This window comes from Ursus maritimus, unplaced genomic scaffold (assembly GCF_017311325.1).
Source record: "Ursus maritimus isolate PB19 unplaced genomic scaffold, ASM1731132v1 scaffold_26, whole genome shotgun sequence".
Taxonomy (NCBI): Eukaryota; Metazoa; Chordata; class Mammalia; order Carnivora; family Ursidae; genus Ursus; species Ursus maritimus.
Window position 1 is genome coordinate 33,204,876 of NW_024425119.1, and position 25,140 is coordinate 33,230,015.

Here is a 25,140-nt window from a genome sequence, read left to right on the forward strand (position 1 = left end):
GATTTGGGTTCACTCAGATAATCTCCTCACCTCAAGATCTTTAAGTTAATCACATCTAAAAAAGTCTTTTTTGCGATGTAAGGTAACATATTTGCAGGTTCTGGGGACTAGGATATGGACATATCTGAGGAGCTGCTATCTACACAAATAGTGTCTCACAAATGGTGGTATGTTGTGTTTTCATTTTCATTCTATTCTAAATACTTTCTCGTTTCCTTTTTGAGGTCTTCCTTGATCCATGGGTTACTTAGAAGTATGCAATTATGCTTAAAATATTTGTGGATTATACAATACATGTCTGTTATTGATTTATACTTAATTCCCTGTTTTTAGAGAACCAGACACGAGGCTCAGTTCCAGGACCTGGAGACTATGACCTGAGCTGAAACCAAGAGTCGACTGCTTAATCAACTGAGCCACCCAGGCACCCCAATGAACTGATCTTTTTATAATCTCCCAGAGACTCTATGTCTTACAATATCTTTGTCTTGAAATTTATTTTGTCTGATAGTAATATGGCCACACTGGCTTTCTTTTGCTTTGTGTTAGCATGGCGTTATCTTTTTCCATTCTTTTACTTTAACCTACTTATGTCTTTGTACTAAAGTGTATTTCTTATAAGCACCACATAGTCGGGGATTCTGTTTTACTCAACCTGACATTCTCTGCCTTTTTATTGGAATATTTTCACATTTACATCCAATTTTATTACTGATATAGCTGAGTTTAAATCTGTTTCTTGATATTTTTCGTTTGTCCCATCTTCCCTTCATTGTCTTTTGCTCCTTATTTGCCTTTCTTTTGAATCAAGTAACTTTCATGATTTCATTTTCTCTCTCTGTTGGCTTATTACCTAGAACTCCTGTGTTGCTTTAATGGGTTGCTTTGGGATTTACAATATATTTTTAACTTATTAAAGTCTACTGTCAGGTGATGTTATATTATTTCACATTTGGTGTAAAAACACTAAAACAATATGCTTACATTTTTATCTCCTGATTTTTGTTATTATTGTCATACTTTTTATTTTTACACATAATAAATATTACAGTATATTATTATCATTTTGGTTTTAAACTACAGACTATCTCTTAAAGAGCTCCTTTGTGCAGATCCATGTTTCTGACCAGTTATATTTTTCTTGTGTTTAAAGGACTTCCAATAACATCTCTTGAAGTGCATGTCTGCTGTCAAGGAATTCTTACAGTTTTTGTATGTCTGAAGAGATCTTTATTTCACCCTCATTTTTTTAAACAGCATTATTGAGGTATAATTTACATACCATAAAATTCACCTCTCATAGGTATTCAATTCAACAAATTTATAATTCAGTACATTTATAAAATTGCACAACTGTTCTAAAATCCAGTTTCGAACATTTCAATCATCCAAAAACTTCCATTACTCCCCTTTAAGCCCTGCTCTAACCTTCAGTCCTAGGCAACCACCAATCTGCTTTCTGTCTGTAAGTTTGCCCTTTCTAGATATTTCATATAAATAGAATGCTATAATACAGTCTTTTGTATCTGCCTACTTTTGTGTGGCATAATGTTTTTGTGGTTCACCATTTGTATAAATATAAGGAGTCACGCCTTTTCATTGCTAAGTACTATTTCATTATATGGATGTATTTCATTATATGGACGTGTTTTCATTTCACTTTTCCATTCACCAGCTGATGAGCCTTTGGGTTGTTTGCAGTTTTTGGTGATGACAAAGAATGTTTCTATGAGCATTTGTGCACCAATTTTGTGTTGACATATGTGTTATTTCTCTTAGGAGTATTACCTTCATTTATTGAAGGTATTTTTACTGGGTAAAGATTCTAGTTTGACAGGTTGGGCATTTTGCTTTCATTAATTTAATGACATTATGCCACCATCTTCTAGCTTGTCTTCTTTCACATGAAAAACCTGCTCTCATCCTGATCTTTGTTTCTGTCTACATAAAGTGTCTCCCCTCCCCCGCCCAGGCTGCTTCTATAATTTTCTATGGCCGGTTTTAGGCAATTTGGTTCTGAAGTGTCAGCATTTCTTCACGTCTCTTGTGCTTCAGGTTTGGTGAGCTTCCTTGATCTGTCAGTTTATAGTTTTCATCAAATTTGGAAAGTTCTGGCCATTATTTCTTCAAATGTTTTCTTCATCCACACCTCTCACTCACATCCTTCGGGCTCTTCAAATACATGGGTGTATGGCTGCTTAAAGTTCTCTCACAGTTCACTGATGCTCTGTTAATTCTGCTCCTTCTCCTTTCTCTCTTTGTATTTCATTTTGGATAGTTTCTATTGCTATTTCTTCAAGTTCACTAATCTTTCCGTCTTGAATGTCTAATCTGCCACTCAACGCACTTGGTATGCATTTCACATCAGATATTTTTTTCAGATCTAAAATTTTGACATGAGTGTGTTCTCTATCTCCCATATCTCTACTGAATATATTCCATCTTCATGCTCAACCTTTCCTCTAGTTTCCTGAATATTTAAAATGAGGCTAGAACTCTGTAATGACCTTGTCTGCAGATTCTCATCTCTTTCCTTTTTGGATCAGTTTGATTGATTTTTCTCCTTACTATGTGTTATATTTTTTCTGCTTCTTTACAAGCTTGGTAACTGTTTATTGGATGCCAGACATTGTGACTTCTGTCTTTTTTGAGTGTTCCATAATGTCAAAGAATATGTCCTTTCTATTTTCCATTTTTGTATCTCTATCACCTAGCACCATTGCTAATTCATACAGACGAAAATATTTGTTTAAATAAAGGTCATAAAAGAAAAGAATAAAGCTCAGTTATCCAGTTATCTTTTCATTCACTCTGGGGCAAAAATGAATATTCCTTAATGCCAGGTTCAATTCCCCTTAGAGTTGAAACTATCTTTGTTAGCACTGAGGATAAATGATGAGACTCACAGCATGAGTTAACAAGAGACAATGCAATAATAGAAACAGTGAAACTGCTTTCTGTTATAAATGGCCAGGGAATTTGAGGGTGGATTTGAAAGGAGAAGGAATAGAACAGGGGACAAAAGAGAGATGGAACAACAGGGAGTGTAATTGTGTTTAAATAACATTGAAGGTCAAGAATGACTAACATTTGAAATTCTTTGCATTGATGAAAAGTAAATCTGCTGTTTCCCCAGCCCTCAGTAGAGTCTGCTGCTTAACTGTCTCTTGAAAGTGTTTTGTTTGTTTCTCCAACGAAATGAATTAAAGTCTAAGTCCTATATTTGATATAATATCAAAACAGAAAGAAAGAACCAGAAGGCATAGAAGAAAACAAGGGTTCAGTGGAGGCAGATAGTCAAAGCCAGATTGATCATGAGAGTATCTTTTTTCTTCCTTCAATAATTTTCAGTAATCTTGGGGAAAGAATGAAAATTTCTATACAAAGGACTAAAGAGATCTAGTTGAAATATGCGTTGCACATAGATCTCTCTACTAGGATTCCTTATTTTTGCCAAATAGAAATGTTTACTTCTACTACCATCTTGAAAGCAACCACGATCATTAATTTACCCACTGTTCTACTTCTCAACTATCCCAAGTACACTATTCCATTCCTCCTCATTTTCAGATGCTGCTTCTACTAACTAACCTCTCATCACAGACATTTATACCAACCAGATGGTGGTTTGTTCCTTTCCTTCTTTGCATTCACACTCTCTACACTGTGTACCGCATAAACATTGAGTGCAATAAACATTTCAGCCATTCAAAAATTGTTCTAAAATTTATGGCAGAGTTAGCTCATTTAGGAAACACAGCACAGATGTAACAGTGCAACAAAGAAATATTAAAATAAAAATACCAATTAGCAGAGCTAAAGTTAGCAATGTCACTTCATGTTTTATTTTCTGTACCTCCTCCCGCCTTCATATTAGTAGAAAAACCAAGGATGTTGGAAATGTAATAAGATTATTAACCATGCTGGTTGTCATAAGACTGAGCCTTGGTTAACCCCAATGACTTTTTCAATGATAATAAGTGATAACATCTTAAGAAAGGAAGTTAAGTACTTTAACAGAGTACTTAACATACTGGAATGAGTTACTCTGGGCATGGAGTTATGTAGGATTTTTCTTCAAGAAAGCTTCATGGAAGAGGTGACACTTGCATTGCATCATGAAGAATAAGAGTTTATCAGACAAACAAGAAGGGGAATGACATTCTAGACAGAGAAAATACTTCATTCCAGACTCAGAAAACAAACAAAAAAAGACTAAGTGTCTTTTGTGAACAGTGAAAAGTTCAAAAATTCTCTATCATGTGGAGAGATTATAAGGGCAAGTTGTTAAAGGACATATTCCAAAAATGACAGTCATCTCAAATCCCTTTTAGAAAGTGTGTTCAGTCAATGTTTTAATAAAAAATTAAAACAAACAAACAAACAAAAATACTGCGAGATTTGCATTTTGTCTGGAGTTTCTCCAAACCATCATCTAATTGCCCAGCACAGATGACTGTTCCAGGACCCAGGAAAGCCTAGCCATTTACTATCTCCCTCCTTCAGACTGCCTTTTCGTATAATAGACAACCTGCCCGATCTGATGACTTGGTCTCTGCTCTGATATCTCTTCAGAACTTGACTTCAGGTACCTCCCTTCCAGTTCTTCATGCCCTCCTCTTACCACCTCACCCCCTCTCACTCACACACACACACACACACACACACACACACACACACACACACACCCCTGGCCTGAGGTTATGTAGCTGCTATCTGCCGACTCCACCGCCTCCAGTTAAATGGAGTCGGGCATTTAACAATAAAAAGTCAAAGCATGTTTTCAAGCAAAGGAAAAATATGTTTGAATTATCAAGAGTATTAACACTGGACATTTTTTCTTATTAAATATAAAGGCAATAGCCATTAAAATGTTGGAATTCAAAGAAAACCAGGTAATGAAACTTTAGCATATGTGCTCAAGTAATTGGCAAGTTGTTACAAATTAATTGAGGGTATAAGAAAATACTCAAGCACAACAAAAATAGTAAATGGTTCTGATTTTTTCAGAATTAAATATTTGCCTAATATTCATCTTCTCCACCACCTCCTCAACCCACCCATCTATATGAATTTTATCAACCAAAATAACATGAGAAGCTGAGGGAAAGAGACAGAGAAGGAAGAGTGTGGTGTAAGATAACAAACATGAGTATTCATTATTGGAATGCAATGCAAAATAATATTAAAATTTAAATCGCCCTAGCATGAACTTAGAGAGATTTGCATGATATCAAGAAGTCATTTATTATTAGTTTTCTGCACTTATACGTAAATGAAGCCAAGAAAATCTCCATTTCCCAGCTGCAAATTTTCTGACTATGGTGTAATATTAAGCTACTGAGTTGGAGAGTGTTGTCCGCTTTAACGACTAGTTTTGAATATAACATGAGTAATCAGCATGAAATAGTATTCTTAGACCCCTCATTGTAATCAGCATGTCATTGTTACAATATTACAGTACCCAAATAAAGTAGATTCTCCTCATTCTTAATTTTTGAATAAGTGTTTAAGGAATAAATTATAATAATTTCCAAACGCATGAAGGACAGCATTGTAAGATTGCATCGTTCTCCTAAAAATGATAAGAAATTCACTAATGAGTCCATTAGACAGAGTCCATTAAAGGTGACAGGACAAAGATCTCTTGGAGACCTCATCAAGCGGAGACAATATGCAGGATTAATGCAGTGTCCATTCAGCTTCCCTGTGCTCAGGCGGGAAATGAGGTTTGAGTGACAACTTTATTTAGCAAGTCAAAGACTGCTGAAAATTTTATGAAATGATGCAACTCACATGCAAAACAGAGCAGAGTTTTATTAGGAGAGCTTGATGTGAGACTGTGAAAAATGTGAGTAATTCTCATTAGATATCAGTTAATAAAAGGCACAAAATATAAATTAGCTGCAAGCTTGATCTGAATGAAGTTGACTTTGTGTTTGCAATAGTAGCCTTATCACTATATGTTTATTAATAGGGATCTCATTTATTGTCCTGTCTCCTTTTATATTCAACTCATTTGAAATCATAATGGTTCCTATTAGTTAGGCTTCATTTAAAACTATCATTGATTGTTCAGACATCCATCCTTAGAAATTTATTTATAACTTCAATTTTTGGTGCTCAGAGATTTTGCTGCCCTCAAGAATAAATTTTTAAATTAACAAAATAAGCCTTACATACCCAGACACACAAAGGAAAGGTTACTGATATTCAGACAACTCAGAAGATTTAATTTTAAATTTTTAAAGGGTTAGTGGAAATATTCTCACATGAAAAAGCATGAAGCTGTAGGACCTAAAATATATTGGGGATAATAATGCACACGTGTAAATTTTATGATAAAAAATACAAAACTCACTATATTATATATTCTTTTATTACATTATATATTGTTATAAAAGAAAGTAAATTTTTAAGAAGGAATAGGGAGACAAAGCCTAACTTTATTAAACCCCTTCTACTGTAATCATGACAACAAAACTCAAGTCACAGAATCATAAACATAAAGCATAAAAAATGTTTTACATTTTTTAATGTCTTACCAGCATAGAAGTTCAACAGATATTTTCTATGTTTAAACATGTTTTGACAAAATAATTGCTCTTCTATAACCATTTTTGAATTGTCATTATGTTAACCAAAATAGCACCATTCAAAAAAAAAAAAAGGAAGAAAAAAAGAAAAAAGAAGATGTAGCTACAGGATTCAGTATATGCTGATTTTTAAGAAAGGTAAGGCTTAGTGTTAGGTCCATTTTCGAGTATTTGAGGTTCTCTGACCATGCCAGTGTGTCCCAGGACATATGCCCAAGATACATGAGACTGTGTTCATAGTGGTACTCCAGTCACTGAGACTCTGACCCACACCCGCTCAGCCATCATGATGTTGACATCAGGCCAGTTGTCTGATGAATGTCCCACCGTCCATATGTGTTCAAGTGTTCCCTGTGATATCACTTACTCGTTCCTCTGGTCCCTATATCTTTTGTCAATAAGTTGTGAATTTGAGTTAACTATGTTTGGCAAGAGTATTTTCTGAGGAATACTGTGTACTGCATGGTACATCACATCGGAAGGGCAGCACTCTAAGTCTGATCACTGGGTTAAGGTGGTGACGCTTGGATCTCTCCACTACCAAGGTAAAAAATTCTCCCGTTAATGATCAGCAAGCCATCTACACTGTGATGCTTTGGCACCATATGAAATCTTTTGCCTAATGGTTTAGCATCAAGTAATAATGCCTTGTTTGAATCAAATATTTTACTGGGGTTAAAAAATGATTTTTTTTAAATTGCATCATTCCTTCTGCATTTTAGTTGGCATTGTTCGGTAAAGTTCCTGAGAGAATTTCACCTGAAGCTATTTGCTTACCCTGAACTACGGTCATAGGCAAAAGGTAAGAAAAATGCTTAATACTTTCCTTTTAATTACTAACTTCCAAAGTTAGGAGTGAATTTAATCGTATTTTCCAATGGGGATGAATGAGAGTTTAGTCTTCTGTCTTATTGTTGTTTTTAGTATCAAGATAGGCTCATGAAATTTTATATATTCAGTAACGTTCAGTTAATTATATTATTCATGATGATCAAATGTGATCAGCTGGAGTCCTTTCAAATTGGTTCCCATATCTTTTTGATATGATTTCTTTATTTTCTTACTTTCTGGCACAAAATATCTTAAACCTGGAAACAGCTATAATTGTCCAAGAATTTTTCAGTACAAAAGTATTTTAGAAGTCACCGTTAAGACACCAAGAGTTTCATCACTCCTACGTTATCGATGATTCCAGGCTTTCTCAGTGGACAGAGCTAGAAAATATATATATTTTAACATTACGAGTTCGTATTGGTATTTCCATTCGAATTTAACATTTCAGAGTTTTTACTTCATTTCTTTGATTCTTTACATGTGCCTCTTTTCACTCACACTTAAAATGTTTCCTGCTAACCTTAATATTTTATTCTTGTTTCATTCTACAACATCAACAAAGATAGTTTCAAAATAATAATACAATATTATTAATACGAATAATAAAACTGATGTTTAATATTTTTCATAGGTTTTATTGTCCTTAGAATATATACCAGGAAATGTAAGCAGAGTTCTAAAGTCATTTGAAATCAGTCTTTTCTCTGGGTGGGGTTATGTTTCCAGTCTGGCTTGGAGGTAGGTTCGTTTGTATCAGTTTGTATTCACTTTGAGGGCTTGCTTTAGTTATGGCTAAGAGCACCCCATTAGACGCTCATCCTCCTACGAATATCATTTGTGTGGATGCCAATCTTTGGTTGTTACAAACACTTTGCCTTTAACTCAAATATCACAACACACCTAGAATATGATTACATGTATTTTAACATTATAAAACCAAGGTTCAGAGAAATTGAGTCATTTGCCCTGGTTTATTGAGTGGTCTGAAGCCTAAATTTTACTGTTTATTTCTAAGTACAGTGCCTCTTAGGCATCCCCATCACCACCTTCATTGACGGTTTTCGGTACTCTATTGTGTTCAGGTATCTCTGTGAACAAGAACGAACAAATAAAAAGAGAAGAGCAAGTCTCCACTTGCATGTTCAGATCCAAACAGATACATGAAAAGGGGTCTGGGCAAGACTTACAGCCAGAAATAGCTGAACATCTGCTCCTACCCAGCCACATCCTGACAAGTGACATTGTTTATTACACATTACACACCTACGCATGTCCTTAACCGAAATGCCATATCTAGCTGCCGGAGAGGTGGAGTGTAATGCACCAATCTTTTGTGAGAACGGATAACGATCCTATTTGCTTTGGGACCAGTGCACAGAGTTATACTGAAATAATACAGTTTTATTAAAATTGTCCCTATTGGATAGTGTGAGATCATCAGGAAAATACCTGATTTGAGTCTCAGTACAGTATATGAAAAGAGTGTATGATTAAGAATTTGCTTTTTAAGTCCTAATGAATTTCCTGGCCATATAGACTACCTACACATGACAGAAATCAGACAGAACTTTGAAATGGCCACTAAGATGTCATTGTTTCAAAAACAGCAACAAAAGCCGTCCCCACTATATAGCAGTGGCTTGCCTCAGATGGCGTGATGGAAGCATTCTGCAGGACCTTTCCCACTGATGCTTTGGGGAAGAAAGTAGGGGTGGTAAGCTGATTGTTCCTCTGCATATAGGAAAAAAAAAATAAAAACTCCTCTTAGTTTGGATCTATATTTAATTTTCATCAAGCTCACTTTGTCCTAGAAGATGTGTATATGACAAAGTTTCACGTCTGGGACCCATGATGGCAATCCATCTCCTTCTCACCTCTAAAGCTAGACTTGGCAGTATTCTCCTTATTCCATGAACTACTTTTAAATGACATGCAGGAGAAGAAAGACACTGTAGTTAAATATATAAAAATAAATTTTCTTGGCTTACTGGGGTAGCAAACAAATATCTATGAGTAATGCCCCTATATCGCCAGCCAGCACGGCACTTAATAAAACCCAAACAACTGTCACACACAGGTTATAAGGTCATTTCTCACATATAAGATAAACTAGAAATCTATCCAAAGGATAGAACCAAGGAGAATGTTATGAAGTTTGCTGGAAAATAAAAAATGAGTTTCACATGTTATTTCATTTCCTAAGGGCACTTTGATAAGCATACACACATATTGTCAATGCATACTGGGACCCCAGTGTGTGTGGAGGACACAGAAACAAGCAAGTTCAAGACCATAAATGTCATTTAGTAACAAATTAAATATTTGCCACAGGTGACAGGAAAACAAATAAGTAAAATAAAGCTGTATTTTTTTTTTTGGCTGCCAACAATGTGGAAAAAGACAGAAATGTAAAATATGAAGACACTGTCCTTCAGGAGGGTAATGATAAGGTTTGTATTTATAACATTTCCTTTTAAAGCAGTCACAGAGGCTTGTTTCTGTCAATGTTTGTTGAATGAATGAATGAATGGACAAAAACGAATGGCGTACGAAGGGGAGTTTACACGGGCTATGAAGAAGAAATGGGAATTCATGGACGTGGATTCAGAATGGTTTGCGAAACAACAACCATATTTCCAAATGAAGTCTAAAATTAATGAAATAAAAAATAAAAATTAAATTACATTGATGAAACCATTACTTTTTAATTTAACACTTTCCAATGCTGGGGACACCTGCACAACTGAAAAATTCTAGCCTAAGGATGTTTAAACTTTTAATGTGCATTAAGATCCACCTGGGGTGTTTGTTAAAAATGTAGATTCTGATTCGGGCCCAGGAATCCCACCTAAATGCCACATGCAATTCTGAAACAAAGCGGCCCAGAGGTAGTACTTTGAGAAACACTGTTCCATATCGAGCGGCAGGCCTGAGGACAGGTTTGGTTTTCCCCACTTCTTTCCACTGTGGATTTTCTTTGACAGCAGGTGTTTTTGTTTTATTTTTTTATTAAGTCTGCACCACACCTCACTGTCCTAGTATCATAGCTGAATTCAACCTTCTTAGAGGGAAACACTATATACTAAGGTCAGAATTCATATTTGGAATAAGTCTTAAATTAAAATCGTTCCCACAAAACAACTATATAAATAAAGAAAATTAGTGGAACAAGAATTCTGAGTCTATGTTAATTAAATGGAATTTGTAAGGTAGGGCAGGCAGAGAGAGCGGTAGAAAGACGCATTAGGGTTTTTCTTTAAAGAAAGACAGTAAAGAGGCTGGAAAAATTTAATTCAAAAAAATATTCTTTGTGTAAAAAGCAAATTAAAAGTAATTAAAATGCACATTAGGTTTACCAGATAAAGTTCAGAATGGCCAGTCTACTTTGAATTTCAGATAAATAAGGACTACTTTACCTGGACATCTTGTATTTTTATTTGTTAAATCTGGTAACTCTAATGCCATGCAAAACTAATGTTAAGAAGTAACATTTCTGAGCACCATACAGTGAAGAGCATGGATTATGTATCTTTGAGTGGATCACTGACATAATTAAGGTCTGACTTCCTCTTGAAGGAAATGTTGCAAGACGTTTCCCATGCCCTGAGAACTGCCATTTGTAGCAAACATCTGAGAAATTTCCCCAAAGACTATTTTACTCGATCAATATGACAATTCTCTACCAGCAAGATCCTCTTAATACGCCACAGACCTTTTAATGAGCAAGTGTAGAGGGCAGGTCAGTGCACTTAACCATGTTCATTTTCTAAATGTACGAAATTATCTGGTAACAATGTTGTATATATTCTCTTCTTTCCCATAGAAAAACTTGTTGGTGCCTTCTTGCTTGAAACATTCTTAAAGTCTGAGTATTTTTTGTGTGTCTCTGGTTTTCTCGAGGCATTCTATTTACTTGTATACAACAAGAATTTTTTTTTTTCAATTCAGCATGATTGACATTTTGGGTCACATAATCCTTTGTTATGGGAGCTGTCCTATGTATTGTAGGATGTTCAGCGGCATCTCTGGCCTCAAGCCACTCAAAAGCAGAAGCACTCCCTGAGTATGACAACCACGAATAGCCCCAGACTGCCCCAAGTCTTCTGGAGGACAAAGTCACCCCTAGTTGGTCACCACTCTACATAGATAGCTTGCAATTCATCGCAACTTTTTTCTTTCTTCTTCCTATTTTCTTTCTTTTCTCTTTCTTTCTATATACTAATTTCCCTCTAATGTTGTGAATTATATTGATTTTTTTCATGCTAAACTGAACTTGAATGTTTTTCACAAACCCAACTTGCTCATGATGTACTTTTCACATAAATCTAGTTTTAATCTGACTATACGTTGCTTAGAATTTTTACATCTATGTTAATGAATAAAATTGACCTTTAATTTCCTTTCTTATAATGTCCTTGTGAGGGGTTTTGATATCAAGAATATGCTAGACTCACAAAGTGACTGGGGATTACTCCTTCTTTCTATTCTCTGGGACCATTTGCATAATGTCGGTGTTATTTCTTCTTTAATGCTTGCTAAAATTAACCATTGAAACTATCTAGCCAGGGGCCCCTGGGTGGCTCAGTTGGTTAAGCGACTGCCTTTGGCTCAGGTCATGATCCCAAGGTCCTGGAATCAAGCCCCACATTGGGTTCCCCCTGCTCTGTGGGGAGCCTGCTTCTCCCTCTGCCTGTAGCTCCCCCTTGCTCATGCTCTCTCTCTCTCTGTCAAATAAATAAATAAAATCTTCAAAAAAAAAAAAAAAAACAAAAACAAAAACTATCTAACCAGAATCAAATCTTTAATTATTTTAAGTCTCTTCTGATCTACTATTTTTTCTTGTACCAATTTTCCAAGCTTTATTTTTTAGAAATATATTTTATTGAAATTTTCTAATTTATTGGTAGAAGGTTGTTCATAATATCTAATTAGAATATTGATAATTTCTGTAATATCTATAGTAATGTCCTCTTTATTTTTTATTTCTGTTACTTGTTCCATCACTGTTCTCTACTTGATCAGTGTAGTAGAGGGTCATAAATTTGATTAGTTTCTTAAAAGGGCCAATTGTGAGCGGTATTCTTCCTCTGTTGTATGTGTTGGCTATTTGAAAACTTTCTACTTTGAAGTTTTATTTATTTAAGTCATCTCTACACCCCAGGTGGGGCTCGAACTCATACAACCCTGAGATCAACAGCCACATGTTCTTCCAACTGAACCAGCCAAGCACTCCTAAAAATTTCTTTTATCTTTTCTTTTCTATCTCTTCTACTTTCTTTGGATATAATAGGATATTCTTTCCTGAACTTCTTGTTTGAATCCTTATCTCATTACTTTTCGTCTCTTTTCTACATTTTTGGCTATATGTTTTCCTTTAAGAAGTTTTAATATGCAGGATAGTTTATTCATTTTGTTCAAAATATTTTCAGATTTCTCAGGAGTTATTTATAATTGTATTTTTTAATTCACAAAAAAATGGGGATTTTTTTTCATTTTCTTTTATTGGTTGTTTCTAGTTTAACATCATTATGGTCAGAGAACATATTCTCTTTGATATTAAGCCCAAAGTATATTTAAATTTGATTTATAGCTCAAACCATAAGCATATTTTTATAAACGTTCTACATATACTTACTTTAAAAGAGTGAAATCTTCACATTTTGTGATCAGTGTTTTATGTATGTCAGCTTTTCTCATAATCTTATTCAGATATTTAGTATCCTTGCTAATTTTTCATCTGATTATTCTATTTAATGAGACACCCACATATTTTCTACTTTCATTGCTTTATATTCCTTCTACCACTCCAATCCTCCACTAATATTATTTTTATTCTGCCTGAAGATCACTTTTTATTATTTTTTGAAGTGTGTTTCTACTGTCAAATAATTGCTTCATATTGATTTGTCTAAAAATGCCTTTATTTCACGTTCTCTCTTGGAGGGTGTTTTGTTTGTGTACTTGTTTGGTTGGCTGGCTGACTGGTTTTTGGTTTGGGGGGTTTTGCATATAGGCTTCTTTCAGCATTCATAGACATCACTCCATTATTTTCTGCTTTACATTGATTCCATTCAATGACAATTATCAATCTGAATGTTGCCCCACTAAAGGCAGTCTGTTCTGTTTTGTTTTGTGTTACTTAACTGCTTTAAAAATTTTGGATTTGTCAGTTTAGAGAAAACTGACATTATCTTTTTAAATATTGCTACTGTTTAATTGTTCCTCTCCTCTCCTGCAGGATCTCTGATCACATGTATATCAGACCTTATGACTTGCTTATCCATGTCTCTTAATCTTTCTTCTATATTTTCAATCCCTTTATTTCTCATTACTTGATTGTTACATTTTTCTGACTTATCTTCCTGTCCAATAAATCTTCGTTATATCTAATATGCCGTTTTTCTCATATTTATGCTCTTAATTTTGATTATTGCACTTTGTAGTATGAGAATTCATAGTTAATAGTTTCCTATGGTTTCCAATTCTCTGATAAAATACTTGATCATGTATTTTTTCAATTATAATCACATATTTTTAAAAGTCTATGTCCAGTAATTTCATCTGTCCAACATCTGCAGCCCCTATTTTGTCTGTCTTTATTGTCTGTTATTTCTGCTGTGTTGGTTCATTTGCATTGTCCCCTGTGTGCCTGATTTTTTTAAATTGTATGCCAGACATTGTAGTTGCAAAATTATTTGTAAAATTAACTTGAGTCTAAAAATTCTGTTATCTTTCTCTAAAGAGAATCTATGTTGTAGAAACTATTTGGGAGCCTCACAATCTAGGCCACCTTCTTTTAGTTCAGAAATAAAAAGAGATCTGCAGGAAATCCAGTCCTTTCCAGGGCTGTTTACTCTGATCTGTCTTCACTCCTAGAGTATAACCCTATGGGGTATGAGCCAAAGCCAGAGATTTTCACCAGAGCCCTTTGCCCTCCTTCCAGCCTGGAATTCAAATTCATATTTCCTCTTAAAAACTAATAAGACCAGCAGTCAGGCTCTCAGCAGCTTATTTCTTTTCTCCAGAACCAACAACCCACCGGCTTCCAAGGACAGCAGCCACAAACAGGGAACTCACTTCCTAGGGTCTCAATCCTTCCAGGTTCTAGTCTGACTTTACTCTGTGCTCTCGATGGTTCTCTGACGTCTTCAGAGAGAACGTCGCTCTCGCCCTTTGGAGCTTCGGAGCCCAGCAAAGAGTGGGGACCAGCTGTCTTGTGGCCCCTCAAGCAGAAAGCATCATTGTAACATCAGTGACAGTAGAAGGCGAGAATGAGATGTCCTTCCCTAATTTTCCTTAACCATGTGAGCCCCCTGTTTTCTCCTTGTATGCAGTGGAAGAATTTCCTAAATTATTTCACAACACACTTTATAGCAGTGGAAGCCACTTCGTCTGTGGTTGACATCATTTTGGTTCCCTTTGTTACAACAGTTTAACTTTGTAAACTGTTTTTAACAAATTGACTTATAAAATTTGACCCACTAATCCTCTCTCTCTTGAGAAAGAATAATATGCTTCATAATATGTATTATAGCATTATATACACAGCAAGAAAATCTACTGAGGTAACAAATGTGAGCCTAATTCTCAGAGGGCTTAAAAGAGTAACATATTTTTCCCTTCCCTCCTTCACACAAAGGATATCCATGCCTTTGTATTACAAGTTCTTAGGTTCTTCTTGGGGTGGAGTTCCAAGAAATATAACAAGCTCTTTTGGGGGTTTTTTTTGGGGGGGGGTGTTTGTTTATTTGCTTGTTGTTTTTTATTTCAGAAGCTGCCTTACAGAAAAAGCTCGTACTGTGGCCTTGGTTTGAGAGGTCTGAATTTATAGGGGAAAGAAATCACAACTGTCCGACAGAGGACGGGAATGGAACCCAGAACAACCAGAAGAGTGAGTAAATGGCAGAAGACAACCAGGACACATTTGGGTTTGCAGACTTTTGTGTGGGAAACTGTGTATATGATTGAGCACAGTCTTCCAGGAGGAGCTGAGACTTTGGGAGAAGCGGAAGGAAGGTGGCTGCACGTCAGCTGCCATTGCTGGGCAGGGCTTCTGAGAACAGACATCACTGCTGTCACTTGGAGCCAACCTAACTCTAAGACGGTGAGGACTAGCTCTCCACATTTGGATTGTAATGAAAAACAGGGCACCAAACGGACCCGAGGATGAAGAGCCCTTCCCCAATTTTCTTGAGCCACATTAGCCCCAGGTTTCTGGTAAAACCAATGAAAGACACAGAAGCTGTTTCAAAAATAACTGAGATTGGATTTCTCATTAACCTTCACAGGTGGGAGCCCTAGCCAGATATCATTTGATTTAGAAAAACAAAGAAATGTGACCTTTCTTGTACCGGCGTGTCATGAAGCAATTCATTTAGGTTAGATTCATAATAGTAAGATATAGAAAACAACGTAAATGTCAGACAACAGGGCGAAGAGCAATCACGGTATGACACCTCTGTGCAATTAGATGAAGCTGTTAAAAACCGCAACTACTCAGACTGTTTAGCAATATAGGGGATGTTTGCACAACATTTTAAATGCAAAGATAAAGCAAAATTGTATCTATCTATGATAGCAGTTTTTCAGAAATTGTATACAAAGAAAGATAAAGTCTGGAAAAGAATAGAAAAAAATAAAGATCTGGGTGATTTACTTTGGTTCACGCTTTTCTTTTCTGTTTGCTTTACTGTTATTTTTCTCTTATCCCAAAGTTAAATGATTTTTTTTATTAATACCTGATTGATTTGTTTGCAAAGATTCAGTACAGCTGAATGCTATTATTCATTTGCTTATGAATCATTAATTTACTCAACAAATGCTTACTGAGCGCTCACAAAGGTACCGAACACTATGGTAGCTGATAGGATTACAATAGTAAATAAAACTGAACAAATCTCACATGACAGGGAAGGAATATATATAAACAACAGCACAAAGATATATTTCAACTTTTAACCTCTGTTCTCTAAATTGCTCCTTGCTAAGAATGAGTAGTATATAACCCTCTCGAGGTAACTTTGGAATTAATATTCAAGCTGAGATTTGAAGAATATGGGGCCAGGTGAAAAGAAAAAGGAAAAAACTTGGAGAGTATTAGGCCCCATTCTGAGGCTAGGAGGAGCAGAAATAGTAATAGAATGGGAACTGCTTAAGGGCTAGAACTTCTGGAGTGTGCGTTATGCTTTCTCAGATGAAGCATTAGTCAAAGTGCAACCTCCATGCCCATGCCTCTCAGACAATTTTAATTTCTTTCCTCTGTAAGTTGGTCATTGGAGTAGAGTTTAATAATGGGACTCTGTGCAGGGACTCATAAAAACACTATATAGGGAAATCACAGGGACAGTGCAGCGCTCTAGGACAAGTAATGGGTGGACGCTGTAAGTGCCCCAAGCCTGACATATTAAGGGAAAGAGCATTACCAGAACCGGGAAGAAATGCTGTGTGGAAAGAGCCAGCTGAAAGGGGCTGTGGCCTCGGGGCCTGGGATCTGGCCAACTTGCTGTACCTTGAAGGAAGGGAATAATTACCTTCACCTTATCCTCTTTCTCCCCACTGATCTCCTGATGGTATTCCCTATTGGCCAAACCCAACCTGAAGCCAGAGAACAAGAGAGAACCTGTGCAAAGAATAGTGGGGAGAAGGGTAGAGAGTGGATCTGGAAAGGCAAATGGAAGACAGGCAGCATGGATGATAAGTTGACCCAGCTTAACTCCTTTGTCTTCCTGTTTGATAGAGAACCTAGGGCAAGTGGTTCAGCAGCTGTGAAGTCAAGGTCGAGAAAGAGTCACTGTCATTGCACCCATTTCCGGCCATATCCAGTCTAAGGTCTAACTGGTCCTGAGACTTTTCTGCTTTCAGGGGTAAGAAATCAGAGGAGAGACAGTCGGTGCCACATCTGCTTTTTTATCTTCTGAATCCCCTAGGCTGACTTCTGTTCTATAGACTACCTCTATTCTATTGGCCCACATGGTAGGTTAGAAAGAAGTAGGATTATCCCTTAACCTATCTTTCCAACAAAAGACTCACTGGCAAACTTTAAAGTTCCCTTTACTCCTAAAGTTTGAGTCAGAAATTAATTTAGTTTTCAATAGCTTCTCAACAGTCCTTCTGTCATCTAATTATGGATATGTTTTCCTTCCCTCTTCTCTTACATACATTATGAAATGTTTTTATTAGTTCATACCAGGGTACAGATAAGTTCATTCAGCTCTGAATATCAAGTTAAAGGACATTTGAGTCCATTTTAAGAAGTGATGTGATTTTAATGCACTGCAGATGAGTAGAGTCTGCAATAAACACTTTTGGAAAGGAGCAAGAACAATCCACAGTACTGAGATTGTTGGAAGGAAGGAAGGAAGAAAGAAAAGAAAGAAAGAAAAGAAAGAAAGAAAGAAAGAAAGAAAGAAAGAAAGAAAGAAAGAAGAAAGAAAGAAGGAAAAGAGAAAAAAGACAAAACAAAACAAAAGAAACTTTTCCCAACAACAAAACGGAGGATTTGACTCCTTGAATAGGGCTTTGAGAATTAGCCACTCAGGCTGCTGGTTCCCAAATGCAATTTACGAAACATCCACAGAGCCACATTCAAAAAACTAATCCATCCTTATAATGGGCAAGGATTTATTAAATAGGATGCAAAAAGCACTACCACAAAGAAAGTGATAAATCTGATTTCCTTAAATAACTTTCATCATCAAAAGAAATCATTGAAAGAGTAGAAAGACAGGCCACAGACTAGGAGAAAAAAAATTGTGATACATATAGCTGACAAAAGACTTGCATCCAGAGTATAGAAAGAATGTCACACACCAATGAGAAGGAGCTTAAACAAAAAAATTTTTCAAAGTGGGTACTGGACCGATAGATCCTTTATGCATACACATCCCCACGCACCCACACACCCAACTGGCCAATAAATGTATGAGAAGGTGCTAAACAATACTCAACAAGGAAATATTCCCTAAATGGAATTCGGGAATATATCACCAATCCTTCACCAGCATGGTAAACTTTTTTAGAGACTGATGGTACCAAACAGTATTACGGAGCAGGTTGAACTCTTTTATACCACTACTGGAACAATCACTCTGGAAAATTACTTGGCAGTATTTATGAAAACTAACCGTATGCCTGCCCTATGACCCAGCATTCTTGCACCAAAGTATATATTCAAAAGAAATGAATCCAAAGCTCCACCAAAAGATATACTCAAGAATATTCACATCAGCTTTTTTCACAGTAATTCCAAACTGGAAACAACCCAAACCCCCAACAAGAGACTGGATAAGTAAGTTCTGATATGTTCATATAATGGAATATTAACTAATCAATAAAACAATAAGTTATTACATGCAACAACGTGGATGAGTCTCACAGACGTCACACCGAATGAAAGAAGTATATAGTACAGGGATCATTTAGGATTCACTTCAAGAAGTTGAAGAAGAGGCAAAACTAATCAACGGTGATGGGAACTCAACTAGTGGTTACCTCTTGGAGTGGGAGTATTGCCTGGGAAGAAGCACAGGGAACCTTCTGGCATGCAGGAAATGTTCTCTGTCTTCATCAAGGTGATCATAATGGGTGGATACATATGTAAAGCTCACTGAGCTATATACTTACAATCAGCGCACTTTCTGTTTATTACTATGTGTATGGTATGCTTCAATTTTCAAAAGTAAAAATGATCGGGACCCACTCCCCAAATTTCCTCAATCAGGACAGCCTCGTGTGGGTTTAGCAAAATTAAAATGAATGCACTTTGCAGTTCCCTCGGGCGAAACTCAAACATGACAGACCACCACAAATTCCAGGGGTAATTGAATTGACTTGACTCAATATTCTTTCATAATGAAATTCGGCAAGTTTGGATTTAGTTGAGAGCACAGAGAGACTCTAAAGGAGCTGTTAAGAAGGATGGTTGAACAAGCTGTTTCATTCTTTCTCAACATATTTTTTAATGAAATAGGTATTTGAGTACCTATTTTTAAATGAAATAAGTATTTAAATGTATCAGTTAGGTAGGTCAATGGCGATCCATTATTGTCAAATAAACTAAATCCGGTACTCAACAATGGGAAAGGATAAGAAAAAAAATTTTTCTTTGAAGGTGCTTTGTGCTCATTTGCAGCCAAATTCAATAGCTTTCATGCAGAAACCCAGGGGAGTTTTTATTGAATTCAATCCCTGAATTGTTTCTAGCTAACGGGCTCACTTCTATTTACAGCATTATTTTCTATTAAAGGACAAGCCTGGAAAGTCAAAGAATTTAGAGCTACTGTTTCACTTGAATAATCAACACTTCCTAGGCTTGCTTTTATCATTCTCTCATAAAAGGATGGAAATCAAACTGATTGCTTTTTATCAGCTGGGCCGAGACTTTCTAGGAACAGGGATTTACATACATATATAGAGAGGGTAACTATAAAATTGTCATCAGCTATGAGAGGAAGCCAGTTATGGTCCTATAATGGAAACAACTGGAACCAGAGGCCTTCTCACACTGAAAGATGGTAAGAAAGAGGCTCCGTTACAAACCCAGCATTTCTCCACGTGAGCAGATCTCACCTGAAGACATTTTGAACCTATAATGCAACCAAAATATTTGACACAAAGTTACCTTTGAAATTCTGAAGTACGTTGAGGTGAAGTGAGCAGATCTCAAGGTAAACCACTTCTAGTCACTTGCTGATCTAGGAAACAACAAAGTAATACATTTTTTAAAAAATCAAAATTTGAGTAAGATTTTGTTTATTCCAGAATCCATAGCCTTGCTACTAAATTCTAAAGACAAAAAAATCCTACCCCTACTTTGAGGGGGTCATCTAGGTCTTTATACCAAAGCCCTTTTTGTACTTAAGAAAATTATTCTATTATAAATTGCAATCTAATCATGGGTTCAAGTGACCTTTCAGAAGTAATATTCAAAAGCCCCAAGAGGACATACATCAGGACTTCAAATCCTGTGTTTAAAACATACGATGGCTTTGACGTTAGTTAGCTGTCAAGGTCCTGGAAGTAAAACTCAGATCTGATCATTCCCAGACTAATACTTTCTCTACTAACTACAAGGAAGGACCCTCCCTCCAAACGTCTCCACAAACGACCTTAACATTATTCCACATTAAAGTGTGAAGAAGGATCTGGGATAAAGAATTTATTAAGCTACAGCCCATTGTTATACCTGATCACCCTAAGGAAAACAAACTATCCTTGAGGTATTGAGGGCTATTGTTCCCAAAGAGTGGGTGTCTGCCCCTCGTGAGAGCCTTGAGAGTGGCTGCCATCAAGAAGGGGACCTAGTAGCCAAGGAGCTCCATTGTCTGAGGGAGGTGACACAATCAGATCTTTTTTTGTTGTTGTTCTGAGACTCTAAAGAGAGATACCACCAGGCCCTCATGGAAGAAACTAGAAGGAAAAGCATCTGGGTTCTGGTAATCCTGACCTGTGCTCTGAAGCCAGGGTATGGCTATGGTCCTGAAGGTTCTATGTAGGTGAACAGAGAATTTCTGTAAATGGTCACCAAGTCTGTGACAGTAGCTATAATAGAAGACCCAGACTGATACTATTGTATCCTGATAATGTTACTACTCTTGTTACACTATTACCACAATTACTACTACCAATACCACTTGTTCTAGATGGTCTTCTGGCAACCTGGAATTACCACCAGTTTCTTGGAAGATCTCAGTGGAGAAGCCAGGAACCATATTTTCCAGTATCCCTTCCCTGTATGGTTCCTGGGGTAGCATCTACTAATAAGAGATTCTTGAAGATACAAATTCAAAAGGTAGAAAAAGAAAAGTCACTATCTCCAGAGGCAGCTGCAGGCAGATTTGAGCTTCTCTAAGCAGCTTCCAAGGAAGCTAAAAGAACTCCCTCTTCGATGTTTCAGACTTTTAATCTTGCTGGAAGATTCCTTGACCTTCGTTCCCACATTCTAAACGTTCTAAACATTGCTTGCAACTTTAATTTCCTTATGAATTGTTTTTATATTTGAAATAGTTAAAGTGGCTTATGTTTTCCTGACTGAACCTTTACATCTCAAAATTCTGAGATGAACTACCATAATGTTGTGAGATGGTGATGTTACAATCTTCCTTTACAAAATAATTATATAATCTAGTCACATTATTCATAGTAGTTACGTTCTATAAAGTCATCACAAACACTGAATTTGTGAATACTGTACCATTGTTCAGTGAGCCTTGGTCATAACATTTTCATCAGCCAATCAATATATATTACCTTGTTTTGTGTGTGTTTCTGTTTAGAGACACCTTATTTAATGTATATTGTCATGTAATTAACATTGAGCCGACAGCACTATAACCCATGCCTGAATGAAACTGAACTAACCCACCATTTTTCTCCAGAAGGCAAATCACAGCCTTCTGGCACTTAGGAACACTAGGCAGCACTTCTCCATTATACTTGAGGGCCATTTTAAACAGCAAAATCACCAACAAAAATGAAAAAAAAAAAAAAAAGTGGCACTAATAGACCACAAAAGGACATTTGTTTCCATAATAAGAGATAAAACAAGAAGGCGGAGTGTCACCTTGCTGGATCCCAGCTGGGAATGTGCACTTAGGGTGATTCAAATTTTACACTGCTCTCTGCATGTCCACAAATAACCATAGGAGCACCATCAGCAGGGGCGCCTGGGTGGCTCAGTCGGTTAACCGTCTGACTCGTGATTTCCGCTCAGGTCATGAACTCCATGTTGGGCTCCACACTCAGCAGGGAGTCTGCTTGAGATTCTCTCCTTCTGCCCCTCCTCCCTGCCCCTCTCAAATAATAAATAAATATTTAAAAAAAATTTTTTTAAATAAAAGCACTGTGAGTATTGATTTGGGGATTACAAATAAATTTTAGCAAGTAAGTGAATTTGCAAATATGGAATCTGCAAATAGTAAAGATCTACTATACTTGAGAAATTCAGTGCCTTCCCATATTGACACATTTAGTCAGTGACAGAATTAGGAGCAGAATCTCTGCCTTCTGCTTCCAACCTATGGTCTCCCCTTCATAATTCAGGTTTTGCACGTCTAGAGTCTAGATCCTCTCTTCTCTTTTTATTGCATCTTGTAGGACCAAAGAGCAGGGCTTACTGTGTTTCTGGCTTAGGAAATTAATTTATTAAAAAAAATTAATTTATAACTCAAAATTATCCTAAAAAACAAAAACAGAAACAAAAGGAAGTCATTCAAGACACACTGGTTGGGAAAGCATATGGAAAGCTACAATGCTACAAGTTTATGTAAACTTTTTCACTGTTCAATCAAGAAAATAACAAAGAAATCGCAAAGAAGTATGAATGAGTTAATGCCAGTAACCCAAGCAGTGACCCATATTTCTCAAAGTGTCTAGTTTATTCTGATGTATTAATAAAAGATATACATGTGGAACCAGTTTTCCTAGCAAAAAGGGAGAGAACAGACCAGAAGTTCTCTAAGCCCATCCAGAAAAAAGGCTGGTGGACTGTGGTTTCCATTCACACCACATGTAAAGAATCCATACATTACTCACCACACTACGTGTAATGCCACAACGCCAAATCAGCTTTTCTTTAGGTATATAGTCTCCCTCTTCCTACAATCAGAATAAAAATTTGTTTTCCATCAACTAATAACACGGTGGTTAACAAAGCATCTATTGATTTATCCTATATACCTTGGAATTTCGGGAAGCTCTTTTTAATGCACTGGGGTCAATAGCACATATGAAGTATTTAAAACAGATTGCATTCCAACTCCCTGATACCTGAATACTAAAAGAGATCCTACTGAGCTAAAAGCATTTAAAACCTGTGAAATGCAATGGGATGAATCTGCCCAGAACCAGAAGAAAACCGATATTTATAGCAGCTGAGTTATTTAGTTGATATACAGTATGTGCCGTGGTTTATAATTTTTAAGGCATGTGAACTGGGACACATTAGATATTACAGAAAGAGTGAGTTGATGATTTACAAGACTTCATATCAGGCCTATTGACCTTCTCAATAAGAAAGGTTGGTGGTCGTAACAGCACTGAAAAATGCAGCCCTCGGGAGTCAATTTAATGTAGAATAAACTCTTTAACAACCAGCAAGATGGCCATATCAGCTGCTCCATCTGCAGATTATGCTGCTGTTGTAAAAAGCAATTTTTAATAAAAAATGCATAGGCTTTATTTGTTAAAACATATGCTTCCCCCTACCAAACCGGCAGTTTCTCCCACATAAGCACCCTTGAGTTATAATAGTAATACTGGGTATAAAAATGACAAAATGGTGGGGCCTCTCCCTTATAAAAAGAACACTGGCAGCGATTTGTTCAGCATCCTTCTAAAAATTAATCATGGGTCACAAAACAAAGATGTACCTGTGTACCCTTTGTTCTGGTTAAACACAGTCATCTCATCCTCAATGCAAACAGTATTAGTCTGTGTACGACCCGATACAATCAATAAATGGACTTAGCAATTGGTGATGCTTCATGTTAACACCCTCACGCTGAAGCTGATCTTTTGAGAACCAGATGTCTCACTTAATTACCAGAGTCATATGTCAAGGGAATTCCCAAAACAGTCAATCTAAACATATCTCAAACACAGTAAATCAAGGTAGGAAAAAAATTCTAAAAATATTCTTCCTTATTAGCACAGACTTTCTGGGAAAGTATTCACTTCTCCACCACTGGAATCAGAAGATAAAAATGGGCAGCAGGGAGAGGGAGTTAAGATGGTGGAGGAGTAGGGGACCCCTTTTTCAGCCGGTCCCCTGAGTCGAGCTGGATAGGTACCAGACCAGCCTAAATAACCACGGAATCAGCCTGAGATGCAGGATGATGCATCTGGATCTCTACAAATGAACATCTCCAGCGCTGAGTATTGAGGTACGAAGAGGGGAGCTGTAAACCGTGCACAGATATCGGAAGATAAACGGAAGGGGGAGGGAGCCGCCGCGTTTGGGCGCCGGGAAGCGGCAGCCACCTGCACGGGGGAGCGGGCGGACTCACAGAGGGCACCCACGAGAGAGCAGACTGAGACCGGTGAGCCGTGAACGCGCGCCACCAGGCTTCTCCCGAAACTCCGGAATCGAGAGTGTCTCCACGGGATCCAGGAGCTGAACCGGGAACTCCAGTGCGCGCCCAGAGGCGGCTGGCGAGCCACCTGCACGGGGAGCGGGCGGACTCGCGGTGAGCACCAGCGAGCAGCAGACTGAGACCCTGAACCGGGTGCGTGCGCCACCAGGCTTCTCACGAAACTCCGGAATCGAGGTGTGATCACGGGGCATAGACTGAGACCGGGAGACCCGGGAGCGCGCGGGGCGGCCGGTGGCTGGCGGCATTAGAAACACAAAGGACAGAGACGCGCCTGATCATTCTAGTTCTTATGTTCCATAGATGAGAGAAATCATATGATAGTTGTCTTTCTCTGCTTGACTTATTTCACTTAGCATTATCTCCTCCAGTGCCGTCCATGTTGTAGCAAATGTTGAGAACTAAGTTTCTCTGATTGCTGAGTAATATTCCATTGTATATGGACCACAACTTCTTAATCAGTCTGTTGCAGGGCATCTTGGCTCCTTCCACGATTTAGCTATTGCTGGACATTGCTGCTCATAATGAACATTAAGGTGCATATGGCCCTTCTCTTCACTACGTCTGTATCTTTGGGGTAAACACCCAGTAGTGCACTGGCTGGATCATGAGGGTAGCTCAAT

General features: G+C 37.2%; 1 long non-coding RNA gene across 1 annotated transcript in view; it reads right to left on the reverse strand.

The window, feature by feature from the left end:
* Positions 1-25,140, reverse strand: part of LOC103675396 — a 163,811-nt gene that overhangs the window by 37,068 nt on the left and 101,603 nt on the right. The window contains exon 2 of the long non-coding RNA XR_571836.2: positions 20,050-20,122. This is a non-coding gene — a long non-coding RNA (uncharacterized LOC103675396). The remainder of the gene's footprint in view (positions 1-20,049; positions 20,123-25,140) is intronic.